Source organism: Hirundo rustica, chromosome 34 (genome assembly GCF_015227805.2).
Source record: "Hirundo rustica isolate bHirRus1 chromosome 34, bHirRus1.pri.v3, whole genome shotgun sequence".
NCBI classification, from domain to species: domain Eukaryota; kingdom Metazoa; phylum Chordata; class Aves; order Passeriformes; family Hirundinidae; genus Hirundo; species Hirundo rustica.
Genome location: NC_053483.1, coordinates 345,303 through 364,765, shown reverse-complemented (window position 1 = coordinate 364,765; position 19,463 = coordinate 345,303). Strand labels below are relative to the sequence as shown.

The 19,463-nt window shown below is 47.3% G+C and overlaps 1 pseudogene; it reads left to right on the top strand.

The window, feature by feature from the left end:
- Positions 1–19,463, top strand: part of LOC120764662 (uncharacterized) — a 263,621-nt pseudogene that overhangs the window by 221,253 nt on the left and 22,905 nt on the right.

Here is a 19,463-nt window from a genome sequence, read left to right as displayed (position 1 = left end):
CCCTCACAAAATGGCCTGAAATCCCCCCAAAAATCTCCCAAATGGGCCTAAAATCCACCCCAAAAGTAGCTGGATTGCCTTAAAATCACCCAAAGGGACCTAAAGTCCACCCTAAAAACTCACCAGATTTGGCCTACAAACACCTAAACATACCTAAAACTCATGCAAATGGGCCTAAAATCCTCCAAAAGTATCTAAAATGCACACTAAAACTGCCCAGCTTATCCTAAAATCACCCAAATGAGACAAAACCCCAACAGATTTGGCCTAAAATCTGCCAAAGTTTCCTAAAATCCACACTAATCTTGCCCAGTTGGGCAAAAATCACCCAAACGGGTCTAAAATCTTGTTGGAACAAACGCGACCATGCTGGGGGACACTGGGATCATACTGGATCATACTGGCAGCAACTGGGAATGCACTGAGGGTGACTGGGAGCAACTGCTGAGTTATTAAAGAAATATGGGTATCGATCTAGTATCGATACCCAACTGTGACGGACAAAAACTCTCTAACAGTTCAAAGTTAGAAAGTGTACGTTCATTATGGCCAGGCAGCACGCGGGATATTTCCCTAATTCGCACTGCAAAATTCACAGGTAATTACAAAGCCTTTTATTTACAAAAGTGTTGAATATCCAAAATACAAATGCATATTCATACCCCTGTCACCTCCCATTCCTCGCTTCGTATGCTAATTGGCAAAAAGGCTATTAAGCATGCGTACTTTCTTTCTTAAAATGAGTCGGGGGTCTATTTTGGGGAGGGGTCACCCAAAATGAGGAAGTAAGATGAGTCTTCCTCATCCTGACCTTTCTACCTTTTCAATGCATTCCTGACAAATGAATCCTTGGTAGAACTTACAGTTTCCTATGTTCAATGGGTCCTTTAAGCATGAAATCTGCAGCTATCTTATGTCCTATTTACCACATTTTGTTTTTCATTACAAGCACAACTACATAAACATAAACCTGACAAGAAATGAGTTACAAGATCCGGGGTAGCTTATCTAAGATCCGGCTTCTGTTAACTGCGAACAAACATTACCTATCTACTTCAGCTAATTCAGCAACTTATTATCTTAACTTTCCTGAAAATCCTTAGTTCCTCAAAATTAACGTCTCGTTCCCCACTTCTTCTTTGAAATGAGTAAATTCCTTTACTCCATATACAGAGTCTTCCTCATCTATCCAAGCTGTACAGCTAGTGTCTCTCAAGACCAAGCCATACGCCTTTGACAGTGATGTTAAAGCTGTCACTCGTCGTAGCATCCTCCAATTCCAAACAAGTATTACAATGGATAACACTAAACTTATGCTGACCAAAATAAGCGGCACAACTATAGGGGGGATTAAGGTATTCAATATTCCGGTTGCTGTTGGTGACCACCCAAAAAGCACATCCCACCAAAGATGAGACAAATGTTCCTCAAGCCTTTTTAAAACCCCTTTGATGGTCTCTGTGTCATGGTGTATAGTAATTAATGTCTTTTTCCCTTCATCTCTAATCTCTTTTAAGATTTCTCTCAATTCATGATGTTTCAACAATTGAGCAACTAAAGTCAAATTCATTCCTATGGGCACAGGCAGTATCTTCTGCATAGTGGCTAGGTTGGCTTTTATATATTGATGTGATATTACAGGTACCCGATAGGAAAAATCACATCCCTTAATTCTAACAAAATTACAAACACACAAATTGAATTGAGTCTCATTCACAATTTGGTTGTCTATCTTTATGATGGGGCATGCTGTCCTAAGACAGACACAACCTTACAAGTGAAGTTGTCTGTTTGCCTGGATGTATTTCAAAGTGACAAATACTTTGGTCTGTGTCTAAACAAGTGTCTTTGTCACCCTCTAATGTCCCTTCACATATGTATCTTAGTTGTCTCCTCACAGTACGGGGCTCTAGATTAATAGTTTGCCACTTTCCTTTAATTTCTCGTGCCCACGTTCTGTGTTCAGAAGGGTACAATACAGTTCCATCATGGTTTAATTCTAAGGGGACTATTGGGTGTATTAAGTCCACTGAGGCATCATGTATAGTTAAAACAAAGGCTGTCACTACACTAGTCACAGGGTTATAGGTGAAATTGACCAACACCCACCAGGACTGAAGTTCCCTCTCCATATCAGAGGCATTATCCCAGACAATTTTGCGAATTTCAGCAGGGAATATTCCTTCTCCACCTATCCTGATAACTGCGGCAGCCACTGATTGCATCCACAGTTGTGCCTGAGTACACCCTAGGGCCAACGAGATGTTTTCACTAGCTGTGCCTAGTGCGTTAATTATTACTTCATGATCTCGCTCCTCTGTGTCTTCCCATTCTGGTAATATCTTGGTCAATTTCCAGTGATTGTTACCTAGTGCTAGTAGAGAGGATTGCAAAGGTTGTTGTAGTTTGACTAAATCACTCCCTATTGTGGTTAATTTATTCAGTAACACTTCTGAATCTATTGTGTTCAGCACTCCCAGTCCTGTTCCTAGCAATCCAGTGAGATCCCTCTTGTTCCTAAAATTGGGAGGCATACTTTTTTGAAGCCAAGTAGTCCAGTCCATAAAGGAGTTCCTGAGAAATGGGGCACATTCTGGCCGAACATGTGAAGCATTTACCTGTACTCCCATTTCTACTCGTTTTAAAGACCACTTTGGGTTAACTATCAGCTTCTGAACTCCTGTCTTCTTAATAGCATATGGCCCAGTTTTGGTAACTACAGGAGTTATTTGTTCCTCCACTTCTGGAATAGCTGGCATCTTGGTGATCACAGCCTTTCTTGGCACTGGTGGAGTAATTTTGGTCTGCTTCTTATGGTACTCAGTACATACCTGAGTGATGTTAAAGTCAATGTCATACCCTCTTATCGCACACCCCTCTATTTTGAGCCTAAACTCTAGACATGTACTCAAGCATTTATCACAGCATTCAGGACTGACCCTGATGAGTTTCATGGGTGGATGGTAAGCCTCGTGGAACCCATCCTGTACAAATGCATACTTACATCCCCAAACATTTCTTCCCTCCCACTAGCTTGCATTTGTGACTTTTAGTATCTTGTTTAAAGCCTTACGAGAGTAAGGATCATAGGCTCTTCCTTGGCACTGGTATATCCCAGTCATATTATACCTTCGTGGTATTGTGTTGACTCCTGTTATGGTTAAGGTAATTACTACAATAGTTACAACTTTCCACATAATGTCCAAAATAACTCTTAGTCCATTTATTCGTTGTTCCGAGTGAGCTTCAACTTCAGTTCGTTATCACCTGGTGTGGCCTTCCAAATTCCCTCTGGGGCTTTCTTCACTCGAGAGTGATGGATCCAGGCCTTCTGTTCCTTGATCTTGATTGCAGTGAAGGTAGTGAGGAGCACCTGGAATGGTCCTTCCCACTGTGGTTCTAAGTTTTTTTCTGCAAAAGAAAAAATCCTAATCCCCAGGTTGTACATCATATACTGGCCCATCTAGTTCTCTGTTTTGAGTTCCAGCCACATATTTCTCAATTTCTCTAAGTTGTTTATTTAGGGCCACCATATATCCATGTAGGGTTTCTTCCCCTACTTGAATGGTGCTGTTCCCCCTTGAACTGCATACGGCTTTCCATACAATGTTTCAAAAGGGCTTAGTTTCTCTTCTGCCCTTGGTTTTGCCCGAATTCGCAACAAGGCCAATGGGAGAGCCTGAGGCCAGGGCAAATTTGCTTCTTGCCCCAATCTTACAATTTGTTGTTTAATCAAATGGTTCATCTTTTCCACCTGGCCACTAGATTGAGGGTGGTATGGGGTGTGCAATTCCCAGGTGGTGACTTATTTGCTGCACAATTTTCTAAATAAAATGTGGTCCCCTATCTGAGGATATGGTGGCTGGAACTCCAAATCGTGGTATTATTTCCTGCAACAGCGCTTTGGTCACTTCTTGGGCCTCAGCTGTCCTGGCAGGAAAGGCTTCTGGCCATGAAAAAGTATCAGTTAACACCAATAGGTAACGATACCCTCCCTTCCTGGGCAGTTCTGTAAAATCAATTTGCCATTGTTGCCCAGGTCCACAACCTTTCCCAATTTGTCCCACTTTAGGCTTTGGGGTATTTTTAGGGTTAGTTCGGAGGCAAAGACTACACTGACGAGTTACTTGTATCACTGTGCCCTGCAATTTCCTGGCCATGATTCTTTCTTTCAAATGGTTATACAGGGCATCTATTCCCCAGTGTCTTTTCTCATGTTCCCTCTATACTAATGACCACAACAAATAGGAGGGTACTACAAGTTTCCCTTCTTCTGTTATAGCCCATCCTTCCTGGTTATAGTTTGTCTTTCCTACCTTGATAAGTTTTTTATCTTTCTTATTGTACACTGGCTTACCTTCAATAGAAACTTTTCCATCTGGAATCAGTGCTGCCTCAACAGCCTCATCAGGTACCTCACCTTTTGCTGCTTCTTTTGCCTCTCTGTCCGCCAGCATATTCCCTTCTTCCAATTCAGAGCTCACTTTTTGGTGTGCCTTGATGTGCATTATGGCTACTCTCTCAGGTAGTTGTATGGCATCTAATAGCCTCAGTATCTCTTGTACATGTTTAATACTCTTGCCTTGTGAATTCAGCAGTCCTCTTTCCTTCCAGATGGCTCCATGAGCATGAACCACTCCCAATGCATACCTTGAGTCTGTGTAGATGTTGATCTCTTTTCCTTTTGCCAGCTCTAGGGCTCGGATTAAGGCAATTATTTCAGCCTTCTGTGCAGATGTATTGGTTGGTAATGGTCCAGACTCTATTACCTCTTTGCTTGTGGTAACTGCATATCCAGCGTGCCTTCTTCCACTGACAACATAGCTGCTTCCATCAGTAAACCATGTCTCAGCATCCTCAAGCGGGGTGTCCTTCAGATCTGGGCAGCTCGAGTCTCCAGGCACTCATGGATCACTGGTTCTCCCATACTCCCGCTGAGGAAGGAAGCTGGGTTCACAATGTTAGTTACCACAATTTCAACATCATCTTGTTCTACCAGTATGGCTTGGTACTTCAGGAACCTCTGTAGGGAGAGCCAATGTCCCCCTTTTGCCTCAAGGACTGCAGACATTGTGTGAGATACTAGCACAGTCATCTTCTGGCCTAGGGTGAATTTGCGTGCCTCTTGGATGTTTATTGCCACTGCTGCAACTGCTCTGAGGCACCTTGGCCATCCTTTAGCTGCTGTGTCCAGCTGTTTGGAAAGATAGGCCACTGCCCTCTGGTATGGGCCTAAGTTCTGTGCTAATATTCCCAAGGCAATCCCCTGCTTCTCATGAGAAAACAGGAAAAATGGTTTACTCACGTTTGGAAGTCCCAGGGCTGGAGCTGACATAAGGGCTTTCTTTAGTTGGTCGAAGGCTCGGGTTGCATCTTTTGTCCACTGAAGATCTCTGCTCCCTTCCGTGATCAGGGCATAAAGAGGTTTTACAAGCAACCCATAGTTATAAATCCACAGTCTGCACCACCCTGTCATGCCTAAAAAGGTTCTTAGTTCTTTCACTGTCTGAGGTTTTGGGGTCTGGCATATTGCTTCCTTGCGATCCTGCCCCAGAGTCCTTTGTCCAGCACTCACTTTATAACCCATGTAAATGACTGTTTGCCTCACCATTTGGGCTTTCTTCTGGGATACTCAATACCCCTGCAGGCCTAGAAAGTTCAGGAGGCTTACCGTGCAGTCCACGCATGTCTCCTGGGTCGGGGTGGCTATTAAGAGATCATCCACATACTGGAGTAACTGTCCTTCTCCTGGTGGAGGTTCCCAGGACTCTAAATCCTTGGCAAGCTGTTCCCCAAATATAGTGGGGGAGTTCTTGTAGCCCTGCGGTAACACACATCATGTGAGCTGAGTTTTAGGGCTTCCAGTTTTAGGGCTTTTCCACTTGAATGCAAAAATTTTCTGGCTGGCTTCATGGAGAGGGAGGCAAAAGAAAGCATCCTTTAGATCTAGAACAGTAAACCAAGTTAGTTCAGGTGTTAAATGGGTTAACAAGGTGTAGGGATTGGCAACCACTGGATACAAGTCTTCAGTTACCTTGTTAACAGCCCTTAAATCTTGTACTAATCTGTATGACCTATCAGGTTTTTTTACTGGGAGAATAGGAGTATTAAAATCAGATTGACACTCTCTCAGTAGTCCTAGTTGCAGAAAGTTCTCAATAATTGGGCTAACCCCTTCTATATCTTCTTTCTTTAGGGGGTATTGTTTAACCCTTACTGGCTGTCCTCCTTCTTTAAGCCTGATTTGCACTGGGAGTGCATTCTTTGCTCTTCCTGGTATATTGGAGGCCCCCACTCCTGGAAATACTTGATCCATTATTTTCCTAAAATTTTCCTTTTCACTTGCCACTTCAATTTCTTTGGTTATTAGCATTAAGCTTAACAGTTCTACATATTGTTGATCCTTTACCTCCAAACTAATTTCCCATTTTTGAATATTATTCTTGCTTCCAGCTGTTCCAGCAAATCTCTGCCCAAAAGTGCAGATAGAGCATTAGGCATGTATAAAAATCGATGGATGCTCCACTGTTTTCCCAATTTATTCTTCAATGGTTTGCAAAAATAAGCTCTTTCAGATTGGCCAGTTGCCCCCTTTACCATAACACAGTCATTGGTTACAGGTATTAGGGCATTATTCAACACTGAAAATGTTGCCCCTGTGTCTATCAAAAATTTCACTTCTTTTTCTGTGTTCCCCAGTTTAACTATAACCAGAGGGTCCCCTAGGGTAGGGCCCTCGGGTCCCCTTCAGTCCTCCTTTACATGAGCAACTACTTTTTCCTTTTTCTGATCACTTTTTCTATGTTCATTACCCTTTCTTAATTCTGGGCACTGGTTTTTCTAGTGACCAGATTTCTTACAAAATGCACATTGATCTTTTCCTAGTCGGGGTGATCCTTGTTTTGATGGACCTTGCCCATGTTTTCCTTTTTCTTTTACTACTGCCGCTAATTTCTTCATCCTTTGTTTATACCCTTCTTCCTGGTTACTAAAAACTCTCTAGGCCTCATCTAATAAAGTTTCTAAATTCCGGTTGTTTGGACCCCGAATTTTCTGGAGTTTCTGCCTGATATCTCTTGTGGATTGCTCTAAAAATAAATTTATGAATTGCTGCGTTCTTTCATCAGGTCCAGGATCCAGGGTGGTGTGTCGGCGCATTGCGTCTCGCAGGTGATCCAGAAATTCAGAAGGTGTTTGAGAGGGGCCCTGTTTGATAGCATATAACACTGACCAGTTTATGGTTTTGGGGATTGCTCTTTCTAGCGCTTTTACTATCAGTTCTTGGTATCTCTTTAACCGTCCTAACCCCTCATCATCATTAGGATCCCAACCTGGGTCTTGAAGGGGAAATACATCTTTAACATCCTCCTGTGTTGTTCTACAATCATCCTCAGCCAGATCCCCAGCTACTTTCAAAACTAATTGTTTCTCAGTTTCTGTTAAGATATCAAGTAGCAGTTGCAGGTCTGCCTAATCAGGTGAATGCTGCTTAATTATAAACTTCATTTTCTTAGCAACCTCTATTGGATCACTTCGATAGCCCTTAGCAATCCTTTCCCAAATTTCTAAATCAATTGAGGAAAAGGGAACTTTAATCAGTTTTGGTTCCCCATCAGAGGTTATTGCTTGTCTTAGAGGTGCTTGTATGACCTCTCTGGTTTGTTTTCGGGTCCTTGATGCTATAGGTCCTTGTGAGGGTGTTACCCTGGTTTTTCTGTTTTTTCTGAGCCTTTTGATTTTCTTAAATGGAGTCAGATCTTTTAGTTATTGTACAATACTAAGAGCAGTTTTCTACCTTTCCCACAGATGTAACATAAACAAATCCTTTGTTTTTCATTCTCTGTCCTTTGTTTGCATATTTCTAACCTGAAAACAATTGTAACTGACAATTGGTCTGGCCACTGAGGCTGAGGGGTGGAAACCCCAAAAAGCCAATCTTCTGCTAGACCCACAAATGTATAAAAGGTAAAAAATAAACAAAGGGGTCTCTTCCTTCTCTCGGCTCTCTCAGCTGTGAGCTGGAATCGGAAGGACCTCTGCCTTGTGAAAATCTCTTGTCTGCGTGTGACTGCTTTGTGTGTCTCAGTGACATGAGGGAATCTTAGGACCTGGTGGGAGGGGTTCAGGTTCATCCCACTCACTGTCACTGCTAGGCAGTGGTGGATAAAATTTGGGTGGTTCCCGGGGTTTAGGAGTGGGTGGAGAAACCCCTACCTCAATTGCTGTCCTCCCAAAGGAAGATGAAGCTAAAGATGAAGTGGGGGAGGTTGGAGTCAATGACGGTTCTGAATTTGTGTCCCCCACCACCCTCCTCCTTTCCTGCCTCCTAGGGGTTGGCTTAAGTATGTCTTCTGTCTCTTGTTCCAAAGCCTCTGCTTGGTATACTTTGTCAGGATGGGTGCACCTCTGATTTATTGAGCAGGTACTACAACACCGTTTGGGCTTCCCTTTAGTAGCTTTATTATCCTTTTCAAGGGCTAATACTAAAGGATCAGATGGTGACCTCATTCCACAATCCCTTTGCCACTTGGGATGATTCCTGAGAGTGAAAAACATATCAGCATAAGCTACTTCTTGCCACTTTTGTTCACGCCGAGGAAAAGCATCAATTGTAATAATGTCTCATAGTCCAGTGTACCGTTTACTGGCCACTTCACACCTTCATCAAGTTTATATAATGGCCACCATGGTGTACAAAGCTTAGCAAGCTCCCTCTTACTTTCAGTACCACCACAGCCCACCAGTTCCTTACAGTGTGTTAAGATACAGCCTAAAGGGCTTCCTCTGGGAATCTCTTTGCTCTCATTTGCCCCCATGTTTAGAATCCCTTTTGGTCCAAGATGTTTCAAAACACAAAGTAGACTACTTCAATTGCGTTTCTCAGCATCAAAAATTTCTCGGCTATTTCTGCCAGCTCTGGGTATAAGTTCTGGGCTCTCTGCTTTCTGCACACAATCAAAGCCTTTTCTTAGAGAGACCCAACTCCAAACCCCAACCATTTTAGGTTCGCAAAGAAAATAGCCAGGGGTCCCTCACGACCCCAAACACACTCCACCAGAAGTTTCAACAAGGTCTCGCCGAAAAATCTTACGGATTTCGGCCGGGACACCATGTAATATATGTCCTAAAGTTAATTAGTGTTGAACAATAAATAATATAATTGAATATATCTTGTAACAAGATTTTAGTTGAAATAGAGTTTAAAATCTATAAACCAAGAAGTGTATACAGGGTTAACCAGGACAACAGCTGCACAGGGGAGACACGAGTAAATCGCTGCCGGGAACCTTGCAAAAGCAACACAAAAGGACAGAAACAGGAGATGGGTGCTCTGATGATCCCCTGATTGTATCAGATGACTATCTTATCTGTTCCAGCCCGATGTTACCATCTCCAAAAACTTCTCGGACACGGCCATCAGGACATTGTTCTGCCTTTGAGAAACTATTCATCGGATCCCGGACACGGACATGAATATCTAATGAAGCTACATCAAGGCACGAGTCTCACGGTCTCAGCTGGTCCCCAGCGAGAGACTGTATAAAAATCCGCAGCTTGGAGACCCAAATTGTGAACTTAGGGGGTGACATACTGACAGAGTGTGTTACCGTGTTCATCCAGCGCCGATCCCGGGCTCGACGCTGTCCTTTTAATTGTGGCTATCGGAGACTGTTATTTTGTCTCAAAATAAAATTCTAAATTTTGATTTACTGAATTTGGTTTATCGTATTTATTACACACCACACACAAATCCCTCCGTGAGAAGGAGGTGGGGGGGTAACCCTGATCCCACGCTGCCTCTCCACTCTGTGGTTAGGAACTACACCACCAGGACTTTAAAATATTACCACACACTCTAGCAACTGCAAGCCTCACAAACAAGCAAAAAACTTTTTTTTTTTTTTTTCTCCTTTAACTAAAACACTCACTCGCCAAAAGAACTTCTTAGGGTTTTACAGGGAGTTTAGAGACACGGCCTGAGGCTGCAGAGCCCCGATTCCCCCACGGTTATCAGGGAAACAAACCACCCCTTCCCAATTGCTGGGGCTGGCTCAGGTTTCAAACCTCCTTACCCCGCTTGCTCCTTTTAGCTCAAAAAATAAACAATTTAAACTTGCACAAATGTTCTTTTGTTTGTTTGTTTTCTTTTTTTTTCACCTAACAAAACGTCAGCAAAATCTTGTTGCCAAAAGCACACGCTGTTGAAGCTCACACACAGCCTAATTCCCCACCAGCACACACTCTGGATACAATACAAACACTTTAAATCCTTCCGCTCTCGCAAACAGAGGGATCCCTCTGCTGATAGGCGGGGAATTCAAAAGGCTTTTACAACTTCAAGCTTGCAAAGCTCTTAAAAACACAGGTTACTAACACACTCCAAAATCACACAAATCAAAACGCTTGCACAGACTCCCACAGACCACGATACATACGGTGCACCAATAATTCTTCCACACCTGAACACACAAACACACAAAACCACAAGACCACAGAACACGGATCCGTTCACACCACACACACTCCGTGCACTCGGGGCCGCAATCGGGATTTTCCGCGACCCACAACGAGACCCTTCGCGTCCCAGCACGGGCTCGCCACACGGATTACGGATTGTCAAGGTACCTTTGAACCACAAACTGTAACCGGAGCCACCACTGCTCCTAATACACAACAACACCGGTTATTTCACTGCCGCCGCTGCCCCCTCACGGGACACGGACTACCAAGGCATCTTTAAACTGCAAGATGACATAACAAACAAACCGGTTACCGCTGTCCCCACTACGGGACACGGACTACCAAGGCACCTTTAAACTGCAAGATGACACAACAAAGGTTGCCGCTGTCCCCACTACGGGACACGGACTACCAAACCACTGATACCAAGCTCCGCAGAGCTGTCACAACTTTTACAAACAAACCCAAGAGGCGTATGTTGTGCACGAGACATCTCTCAGTGTCTTACCAACCGCCGACACCAAGGTACCTAGTTTCAAATATAAACATACCTTTTGTCCGTAGTTCCAGCAGGTTCTGGTCTTTCCCCGGGTGGTCAGTGGGACCGCAGGAGCCCTCTTCCCAGAAAATTCCGGGTGGGCGCCCAGAGGGGTCCTGGACCCCGCTGGCCCCACAGCCAGAGAGAGCAGTCTCCTACCTGGCTCGCCAAAATGATTTATTAAAGAAATATGGGTATTGATCTAGTATCGATATCTAACTGTGATGGACAAAAACTCTCTAACAGTTCAAAGTTAGAAAGTGTACGTTCATTATGGCCGGGCAGCACGCGGGATATTTCCCTAATTCGCACTGCAAAATTCACAGGTAATTACAAAGCCTTTTATTTACAAAAGTGTTGAATATCCAAAATACAAATGCATATTCATACCCCTGTCACCTCCCATTCCTCGCGTCATATGCTAATTGGCAAAAAGGCTATTAAGCATGCGTACTTTGTTTCTTAAAATGAGTCGGGGGTCTGTTTTGGGGAGGGGTCACCCAAAATGAGGAAGTAAGATGAGTCTTCCTCATCCTGACCTTTCTACCTTTTCAATGCATTCCTGACAAATGAATCCTTGGTAGAACTTACAGTTTCCTGTGTTCAATGGGTCCTTTAAGCAGGAAATCTGCAGCTATCTTATGTCCTATTTACCACATTTTGTTTTTCATTACAAGCACAACTACATAAACATAAACCTGACAAGAAATGAGTTACAAGCTTATCTAAGATCCGGCTTCTGTTAACTACGAACAAAGATTACCTATCTACTTCAGCTAATTCAGCAACTTATTATCTTAACTTTCCTGAAAATCCTTAGTTCCTCAAAATTAACGTCTCACTGCGAGCAACTGGGAATGACTCGGAACGTACTGGCAGCAACTGGGATATACTGGGAGAGACTGAAACCACGTGAGTGTAAGCAGGAGCAACTGGAACCACACTGGATGAGAATGGGAGCAGCTGAGCCCATGTCAAAAAGGGACAAAAATCCACCCTAAACCCAATCACGTTGGGTCTGAAATCACCCAAAGAGGCCTCAAATCCCTACAAAGTGGCCTCAAATGACACAAAGGGCCCTAAAATCCACCTTAAATCCACATGGCTTAGCCTAAAATGAGCAAAATGCAGTTAAAATCATCTAAAGTGGCCTAAAATCAAAGGCCAGGGTAATACTGGGATCCTGCTGGAACTGACAGGCATCATACTGGGAATGACTGGAATAGTGCTGGGAGTATTTTAGAGGAAACGGGATCACATTGGAATCAGACTGGGAGTGACTGGAAAGGTGCTGGCCATGACTAGAACCAGACTGGGAGTGACTGGGAGCAATGGGGCCCACACTGGAGTGACAGGGAATCACCCTGGGCAGGACTGGAATAATGCTGGGAGTATCTGGGAATGCCTGGGGTCATACTGGGGGTGACTGGGTACAAGGGATGATACTGCCAGCCACTGGGATCACAGTGGCTGTGAATGGATCCTGACTGGGGGTTACTGGGAGCTACTGGGCATATGTTTGCAGGAAAATGGGGACTGAGATGAACTGGAAAGTACTGGAAGCATGCTGAGGAGACTGAGATGACAACTGCGATCATACTGGGAGCAACTGGGACTATACTTTGGGCAACTGCCAGAAACTGGAGTCACGCTGGAGGAAACTGCAAGTAACTGGGAAAAACTGGGATGGTTCTGTGGGAAATGAAAACTTACAGGGGAAATTCAGAGTACCTGGGAATGACTATGAGAATGTCCAGGGACACTGGGATACACTGGGAATGTCTCAGACCATAGGGGCGGTAACTGGGATGAAACTGGGAGAGACTGGCTATGTGCTGGGGGGAGCTGGGACCATGCTGGGGACACTGGGAGCAAGTGGGAGTGACTGGGGCCCTGCTGGGAGAGACTGGGATCATACTGGCAGTGACTAGGACTATGCTCGGGGCAACTCTTCCTCCCCCCATCTCCTCCTGCCCCGTTCTGAACCCCGAACGGTGAGGGCAGGGTCAAGGAAAGGGCGGGAACTGTGAGGGGAAAGGGGCGGGGTCAAGGAAAGGGCGGGAACTGTGAGGGGAAAGGGGCGGGGTCAAGGAAAGGGCGGGAACTGTGAGGGGAAAAAAGTGCGGACAAGGAAATTCACGGTCCTAAAAGGGCCCGTTTTAGCCAAGAATCACATGAAATGGTCTAAAAAATTGCCCAGAGGGGCCGAAAATCCATCCTAAACTCAACCAGGTTTGGCTTCAAATCACCCAAAGAGGCTTGCTATCCCCACAAAGTAGACTTCAGTAACAGAGGGGCCTAAAATCCATGATTTGGCCTGAAGTCAGCCAAATAGTGGTAAAATCATCCAAAGGGGTCTAAAATCCAACCAAGGAGGCGTAAAACTGCCCAAACTTTTTGAAAACCCATGCAAAAATGCCCCCAAATCAACCTTAAATCTCACCAAAGGGCATAAAATCCACCCTGAAAATACCTGGTTTGGCTTAAAATCACCGAAAGGGACCTAAAGTCCCCTGTAAATCCCACAATATTTGGCCTAAAATCATCCAAATGGGTCTAAACTCCAACCAAATATGCCTCAATTCATCTAAAATGATCTAAAATACATCCTAAAACTGCCCTGCTTATCCAAAAATCACCCGAATGGGACTAAACCGCAACAGATTTTGCCTAAAATCAACCAAATGGGACTAAAATAATCCAAAATTATCTAAAATCCACTCTAAAACCCACCAGATTTGGCCAAAAATCATCCAAAGGTTCCTAAAATCCATACTAATAGTCCCCAGTTTTCCCTAAAATCACCCAAACTGGCCTAAAATCTCCCTAATTGAGACCGAGATTGAGACCATAATCAGCACCAGAACCGGCACCAACACCGAGACTCAGGCCAACACTGGATCCAAGACTGGCACCGCTCTGGTACTGGGACCGAGAATGAGATTGGCACTGAGAGCACTCCGGGACCAAGACAGGCAGTGGTACCGACACTGCGACCGGCACTGATCCGAGACCGAGACTGAAACCGGGACTGAAACCGGGCCTGGCACCGAGACTGGCACCCCTGGAGTGTGTGCCATGCAGGACCAGACAGACTGGGATCATGCGGACTGGTACCTTGTAGGCTGCGATTGTACACACTGGGATCACACGGACTGGGATTTCACAGGCTGGCAGCGCATGGATCAGAACCATAGAGACCGGGATCATACAAACTGGGATCATATGGAGCGGGATGGCTGCACCGGAACGACGCGAACCGAGGCGGTCCCGCCCGGCCCAGGGCTCCCTCCCAGTCCCGCCCGGGTGTGCGGCCAAAACTGCCCGGAGCGAACGCGGCGGTCCCGGAGCGATCCTGGAGCCAATCCCGGAGCGATTCGGGGTCCGATCCCCGTCCCGGTCCCGCCTCCAGTCTCAAGTCTCAGTCCCGGAGCGCTCCCGGTGCTGATTCCGGTCCTGGTGTCGATCTCGATCCCGGAGCGGTGCCATTCTTGGTGCCGGTGCCGGTTCCCGTTCCACTCCTGGTCTCAGTCTCGGTCTCGGACTCGGTCTCGGAGCGCTCCCGGTACCGGAGCCGGTGCCGGTCTTGGTCCCGGAGTGCTCCCCGTGCCAATCTCAGTCTCGGTCCCGGAGCAGTTCCAGTCTCGGTGCTGGTTTCCGGTGCCGGTGTCGGTCTCAGTCCTGGGGTGCTCCCGGTCTCGGCTCTGGCCGCAGTCCTGGAGCAGTCCTGGAGCGCTCCCGCCGCCGGTGCCGGTTCCAAAGCATTCCCGGTGCCGGTCCCAGTGTCGCTCTTGGTGTCAGTCTTGGTCCCTGCACCGGTTCTGGTGCCGGGTTTGGTCTCGGTCCCAGTGCCGGTCCCAGAGCGGTGCCGGTCTCGGTTCTGGTGTCGGTCTCAGTCTTGGTGCTGGTGTCGGTTCTGGTGCTGATCTCGGTCTCGGTGCTGGTGTCGGTTCTGGTGCTGATCTCGGTCACGGTGCCGGAGATTTTAGACCCTTTTGGGTGATTTTAGGGCAAACCGAGCCCTTGTAGGAGGGCGCGTCCCCTTGGCCACGCCCACTCTCCTCCTCATCGTTCCCGCCCTTTCCTTGACCCCGCCCCTTTCCCCTGCCAGGCCCTGCGCTTTCCCTGAGCCCGCTTCATTTCATTCCTTCCCTGCCCTTTCATTGGCCGCAGCTCTCTTCTCCCTTGAGCCCCGCCTATCTGCTGGCGCGTTGTCTCCGGCGCATGCGCAGACTGCTCGGAAGTTGCTTCCCCGGAGTGCCGCCATCTTTGCTCCTGGTTCCCCGGCGCGGCTCCCGCGTGTCTGAGACCTACGGTGGGGCAATGGGGGATCTCTCGGGGATCCTGAGGGGTCTGAGTGGACCTGGGGGCCTCTCTAGGGGATTTGGGGGTTCTCTAGGGGATTTAGGGTGGTCTGGGTGTCCCTAAAGGGGGTTGGGGATGGCTATAGGGGCTCTCTAGGTGTCTGGGGGGTCTCTAGAGGGTCCAGAGGAGTCCGTAAAGGGGCTCGGGGGGGGTCCCTAAATGGGGTCGGGGAGTCTTTTCAGGGGCTCTGTGGGTTTGGGGTTTGTTTTGGGGATCTTTAGGGGTCTGGGGGAGCCTCTAGCGGTTCCGGGGAGGTGTGGGGGTGTCTGTGTGTCCCTATGGGGCATTTGGGGGCGTCTAGGGGTCTCCAGAGAGGGTCGGAGAGAGCTATAGGGGATCTCTGGGGATCTATAGAGGGTCCAGGGGGGCCTGGGTGTCCTTGGGGGGTTCTCTAGGGGCTCTGGGAGTCCCTACAGGGGATTTGGTGTGCTCTGGGGTGGTCTGTGGTGGTTTGGGGGTCTCTAGGGGGGATTTGGGGCGATCTCGGTGTGCTATAAAGGCTCTATAGGGGTCTGGGGGAGCCAATAAAGGGTCCAGTATCTCTATAGGGAAATTCTGGGGCCCATAAAGAGAATTTTTTTTTAATTTTGGGCTCTGTTAGACAAGTTCTTGGGGTCCATTTGCAGCAATTTTAGGTTTTCTATCAGTAAGTTTTTTGAATGTTGGGGCAAATGTAGGAATTTGGGGAATTTTAGGTCCATCTGTGGGAATTTTGAGATCTCTAGAGAGGTTTTTGGGGGAATTTTGTGTCCAAACATGGGAAATTTGGGGAAATTTAATTCCAAATATAGGAAATCTTGGCAATCTGGGTCCAAATGTGGGAAATTTTTTTCCAGATTTCCTCTTCAAATTCTTCGTGATCAGCAGCGCCAGCACCGGCAAGTCCTGCCTGCTGCACCACTTCATCAAGAGCAAGTATAGGAAATTCCGGGAATTTTCAGGGATTTTGGGAATTCTGGGCAGTCAGCGGATTTGGGGGATTTGGGGGATATTTTTTAATATATTTCTGTGCATTTCAAGGATTTGTTTGGGGGGTTCTGTTTTTTTGTTTTCTCTTTTTTCTCATTTTCTGGGTGTTTTTTGTTGGGTTTGGGGAATTTTTTTAAATTTGGGGAATATTATTGGCATTTTTGGAGGAATTTTCAAGGTTTTTATCTTTTTTTAGCCATTTTGATGCTTTTTTTCAGGGTTTTTTTTTTTAAATTTTGCTTCTCTGATCCAATTTTGGGCGATTTGAGTTTTTGGAATTCTGTGTCCCTCTGGGCTTTCCTCCATTCTGCAGTGTTTTGGGGCATTTCCTGTCACTTTTGAGTCATTTTTGGTCACTTTTGGGCCATTTTTGGCCACTTTTATGGCATTTTCTGTCATATATTGGGTAATTTGTGGCAATTTTGTGCCATTTTGGCTACATTTGGGGGATTTTTGGTCACTTTTTGGGCCATTTTGTGTCATTTTGAGCGATTTTTTGTAATTTTGGGTACATTTCTAGTCAGCTTTTGATCATTTTAGGGCCATTTTCTGCCACGTTTTGGTCTTTTGAGGGGTGTTTTTGGTGACTTTTGAGCCCTTCTTTGCTGGCTTCAGTCCCAGTCTCAGTCTTGATCTCAGAGCAGTCCACGTCCCAGTGCCGGTAGCGGTGTCAGTCTTGGTCCCAGAGTGCTCCCAGTGCCAATCTCAGTCTGGGTCCCAGTCCCGGAGCGGTGCCAGTCTCGGTGCTGGTTCCGGTGCCGGTCTTGGTCTCAGTCTTGGTCCCAGTGCCAGTTCTGGTGTCAGTTACGGTCTTGGTCTCAGTCCTGGTCCCGGTGCCTCTGTGGCGCCAGTCTCAGCTCCGGTGTACTGGTTCCGGTCCTGGTCCCGGTCCTGCAGCGGTGCCGCTCTCAGTTCTGGTGTCAGTTCTGGTCCCAGTCTTGGTCTCGGTGCCCATCCCAGAGCAGCGCCGCTGTCGGTGCCGGTCTCGGATTTGGTGTCGGTCTCATTCTTGGTGCTGGTGCGGGTTCTGGTGCCGATCTTGGTCTGGGTCTCAGTCCAGGTCCTGGAGATTTTAGGCCCATTTGGGTAATTTTCGGCCAAATCGTGTTGCATTGTGGTTTTTGGGAGTGGAGCTGAAGCCCAGAGCCGATAAGCCTCTGCGGTGGAAAGGCCGCTTGGGGAAGCTCAGGCGAAGCAGTCAAGCTCACACATGCACACACGCCACGTGGGCAGCTCAGCAAGGAGAGGCCAGAAGGCCTTTGCACTGGATCAGTTCCAGCCAGGTTTATTTCCAGAAGCCCAAGGGGAATCCAGATTGGAAAGGGGAGCACGTGTGCCGGTCTCCAGCTCAAGTGTGAGCTTCAGCAGCCAAAGACCTTGAGGCACGGGGGCAGAGCAAAGGGCAGGAAAGGTCAGTGTCCTGTAGGGAAAATGGGGCCAGTCCCCGGGAACCCCAAACCAATGGAGACACAGAGGAAAGGAGAAACCAGAGGGCCAGGGGAATCAGGGACGGGAGAAACTGAGGCAAACCATCGTGTCCAGGGCACCATTGGGAAGTTCTCTGTCTCAGGCTGGGCAGGTGACTCTATGATATGTCCTGCCAAGGCCAGGCCCTAGGTATTATGTCAAGGGGCTGCAGGGACTCCACAGTCAGCATGATTCCAGTTGCTCACAGCCATTCCCAGTCAATCCCAGTATGATTCCCATCACCCTCCATGTGATTCCAGTTCTCCCCAGCATGGGCCCAGCTGTTCCCACTGTGATCCCAGTATGATCCCAGTTTCCCCTGGAATAGTACCAGTCCCTCTCAGCATGGTCCCACTCATGTCCAGTTGCCCCCAGTGTAGATCCAGTCACACCCAGTTTCCTGCAGCGTGGTCCCAGTCATTCCCAGCATGGTCCCAGCTGTTCCCAGTGTTGTTCCAGTCCCCCCAGTATGGTTCCAGACCCTCCCAGTATATCCCAGTTGCCCTCAGCATGCTATAGTCATTCCCCGTCACTCCCAGTTTTCCCAGAAGGGTTCTAGTTACCTGAGAATGATCCCATTCTTTGCCAGTTACTCCCAGTCACTCCCAGTATGATCCCAGTTGTGATCTCAGTCCCATCAGCATGGTTCCAGCACCTTCCAGCTGATCCCAGTTGCTCCCAGTGTGTTCACATTTTCTTGCATGGCATGGCATGGGCGGCTCCCAGTAACCCCCAGTGAGGATCCAGTCACACCACTGTAATTCCAGTGTCTCCCAGGATGATCCCAGTGGGACCCGTAGTCACTCCCAGTATGATCCCAGTGAGTCACGCTAAAATCTCACTCATTCCCAGTATGATCCATTGCACCCAGTCACCCCCAGTATGGTTCCAGTCATGGCCAGCACCATTCCAGTGTCTCCCACTCTGACTCCAGTATGATCCCAATCTCTCCAAGTACTCTTCCAGTCACTCCCAGTATGATCCCAGTAGGATTCCAGTCACATGCAGTCTAATTCCAGTCACTCCCAGTGCAATGCCAGAGGCTCCCAGTGTGATTCCCACTTGCTCCCTGTCAATGCCAGCATGACACCAGTAGCCTCCAGTATGATTCCAGTGACCCCCTGTCTCTCCCAGTATGTCCCAGTCACCCTTGAATGCTCCCAGTCACTCCCACTTCATCCCAGTTGCTCTCAGCATGATTCCAGTTGCTCACAGCCACTCCCAGTCAATCCCAGTATGATTCCCATCACCCTCAGTCTGATGCTAGTTCTTCCCAGCATGGACCCAGCTTTTCTCTCTGTGATCCCGGTATTATCCTAGTTGCCTCTAAAATAGTCCCAGTCCCTCTCATCATGTTCCCAGTGACTCCCAGTTGCCCCCAGTGTAGATCCACTCATTCCCAATTGACTGTTTTTTATGGACCCCAGATGCCCAGTGACTTCTAGAGATGGACTTGGGCAGAGAGACCTTCAAACTCAACGTGCTCATCCCTTGTTCTCCCCCCAGACAGGATTTCCAATTCCCAAACCTTCGCAGGATGGAGGAAGAGGCTGTGAGGAAGAGGAAGGTGCCCCAGGACAGCCAGGCAGGTGAGGAGGAAGTCAGTGCCCCTTTCCCCCTCCCTCCTGCTCCATATCCCAGCCCAGCATGGCCCCCGGCTGCA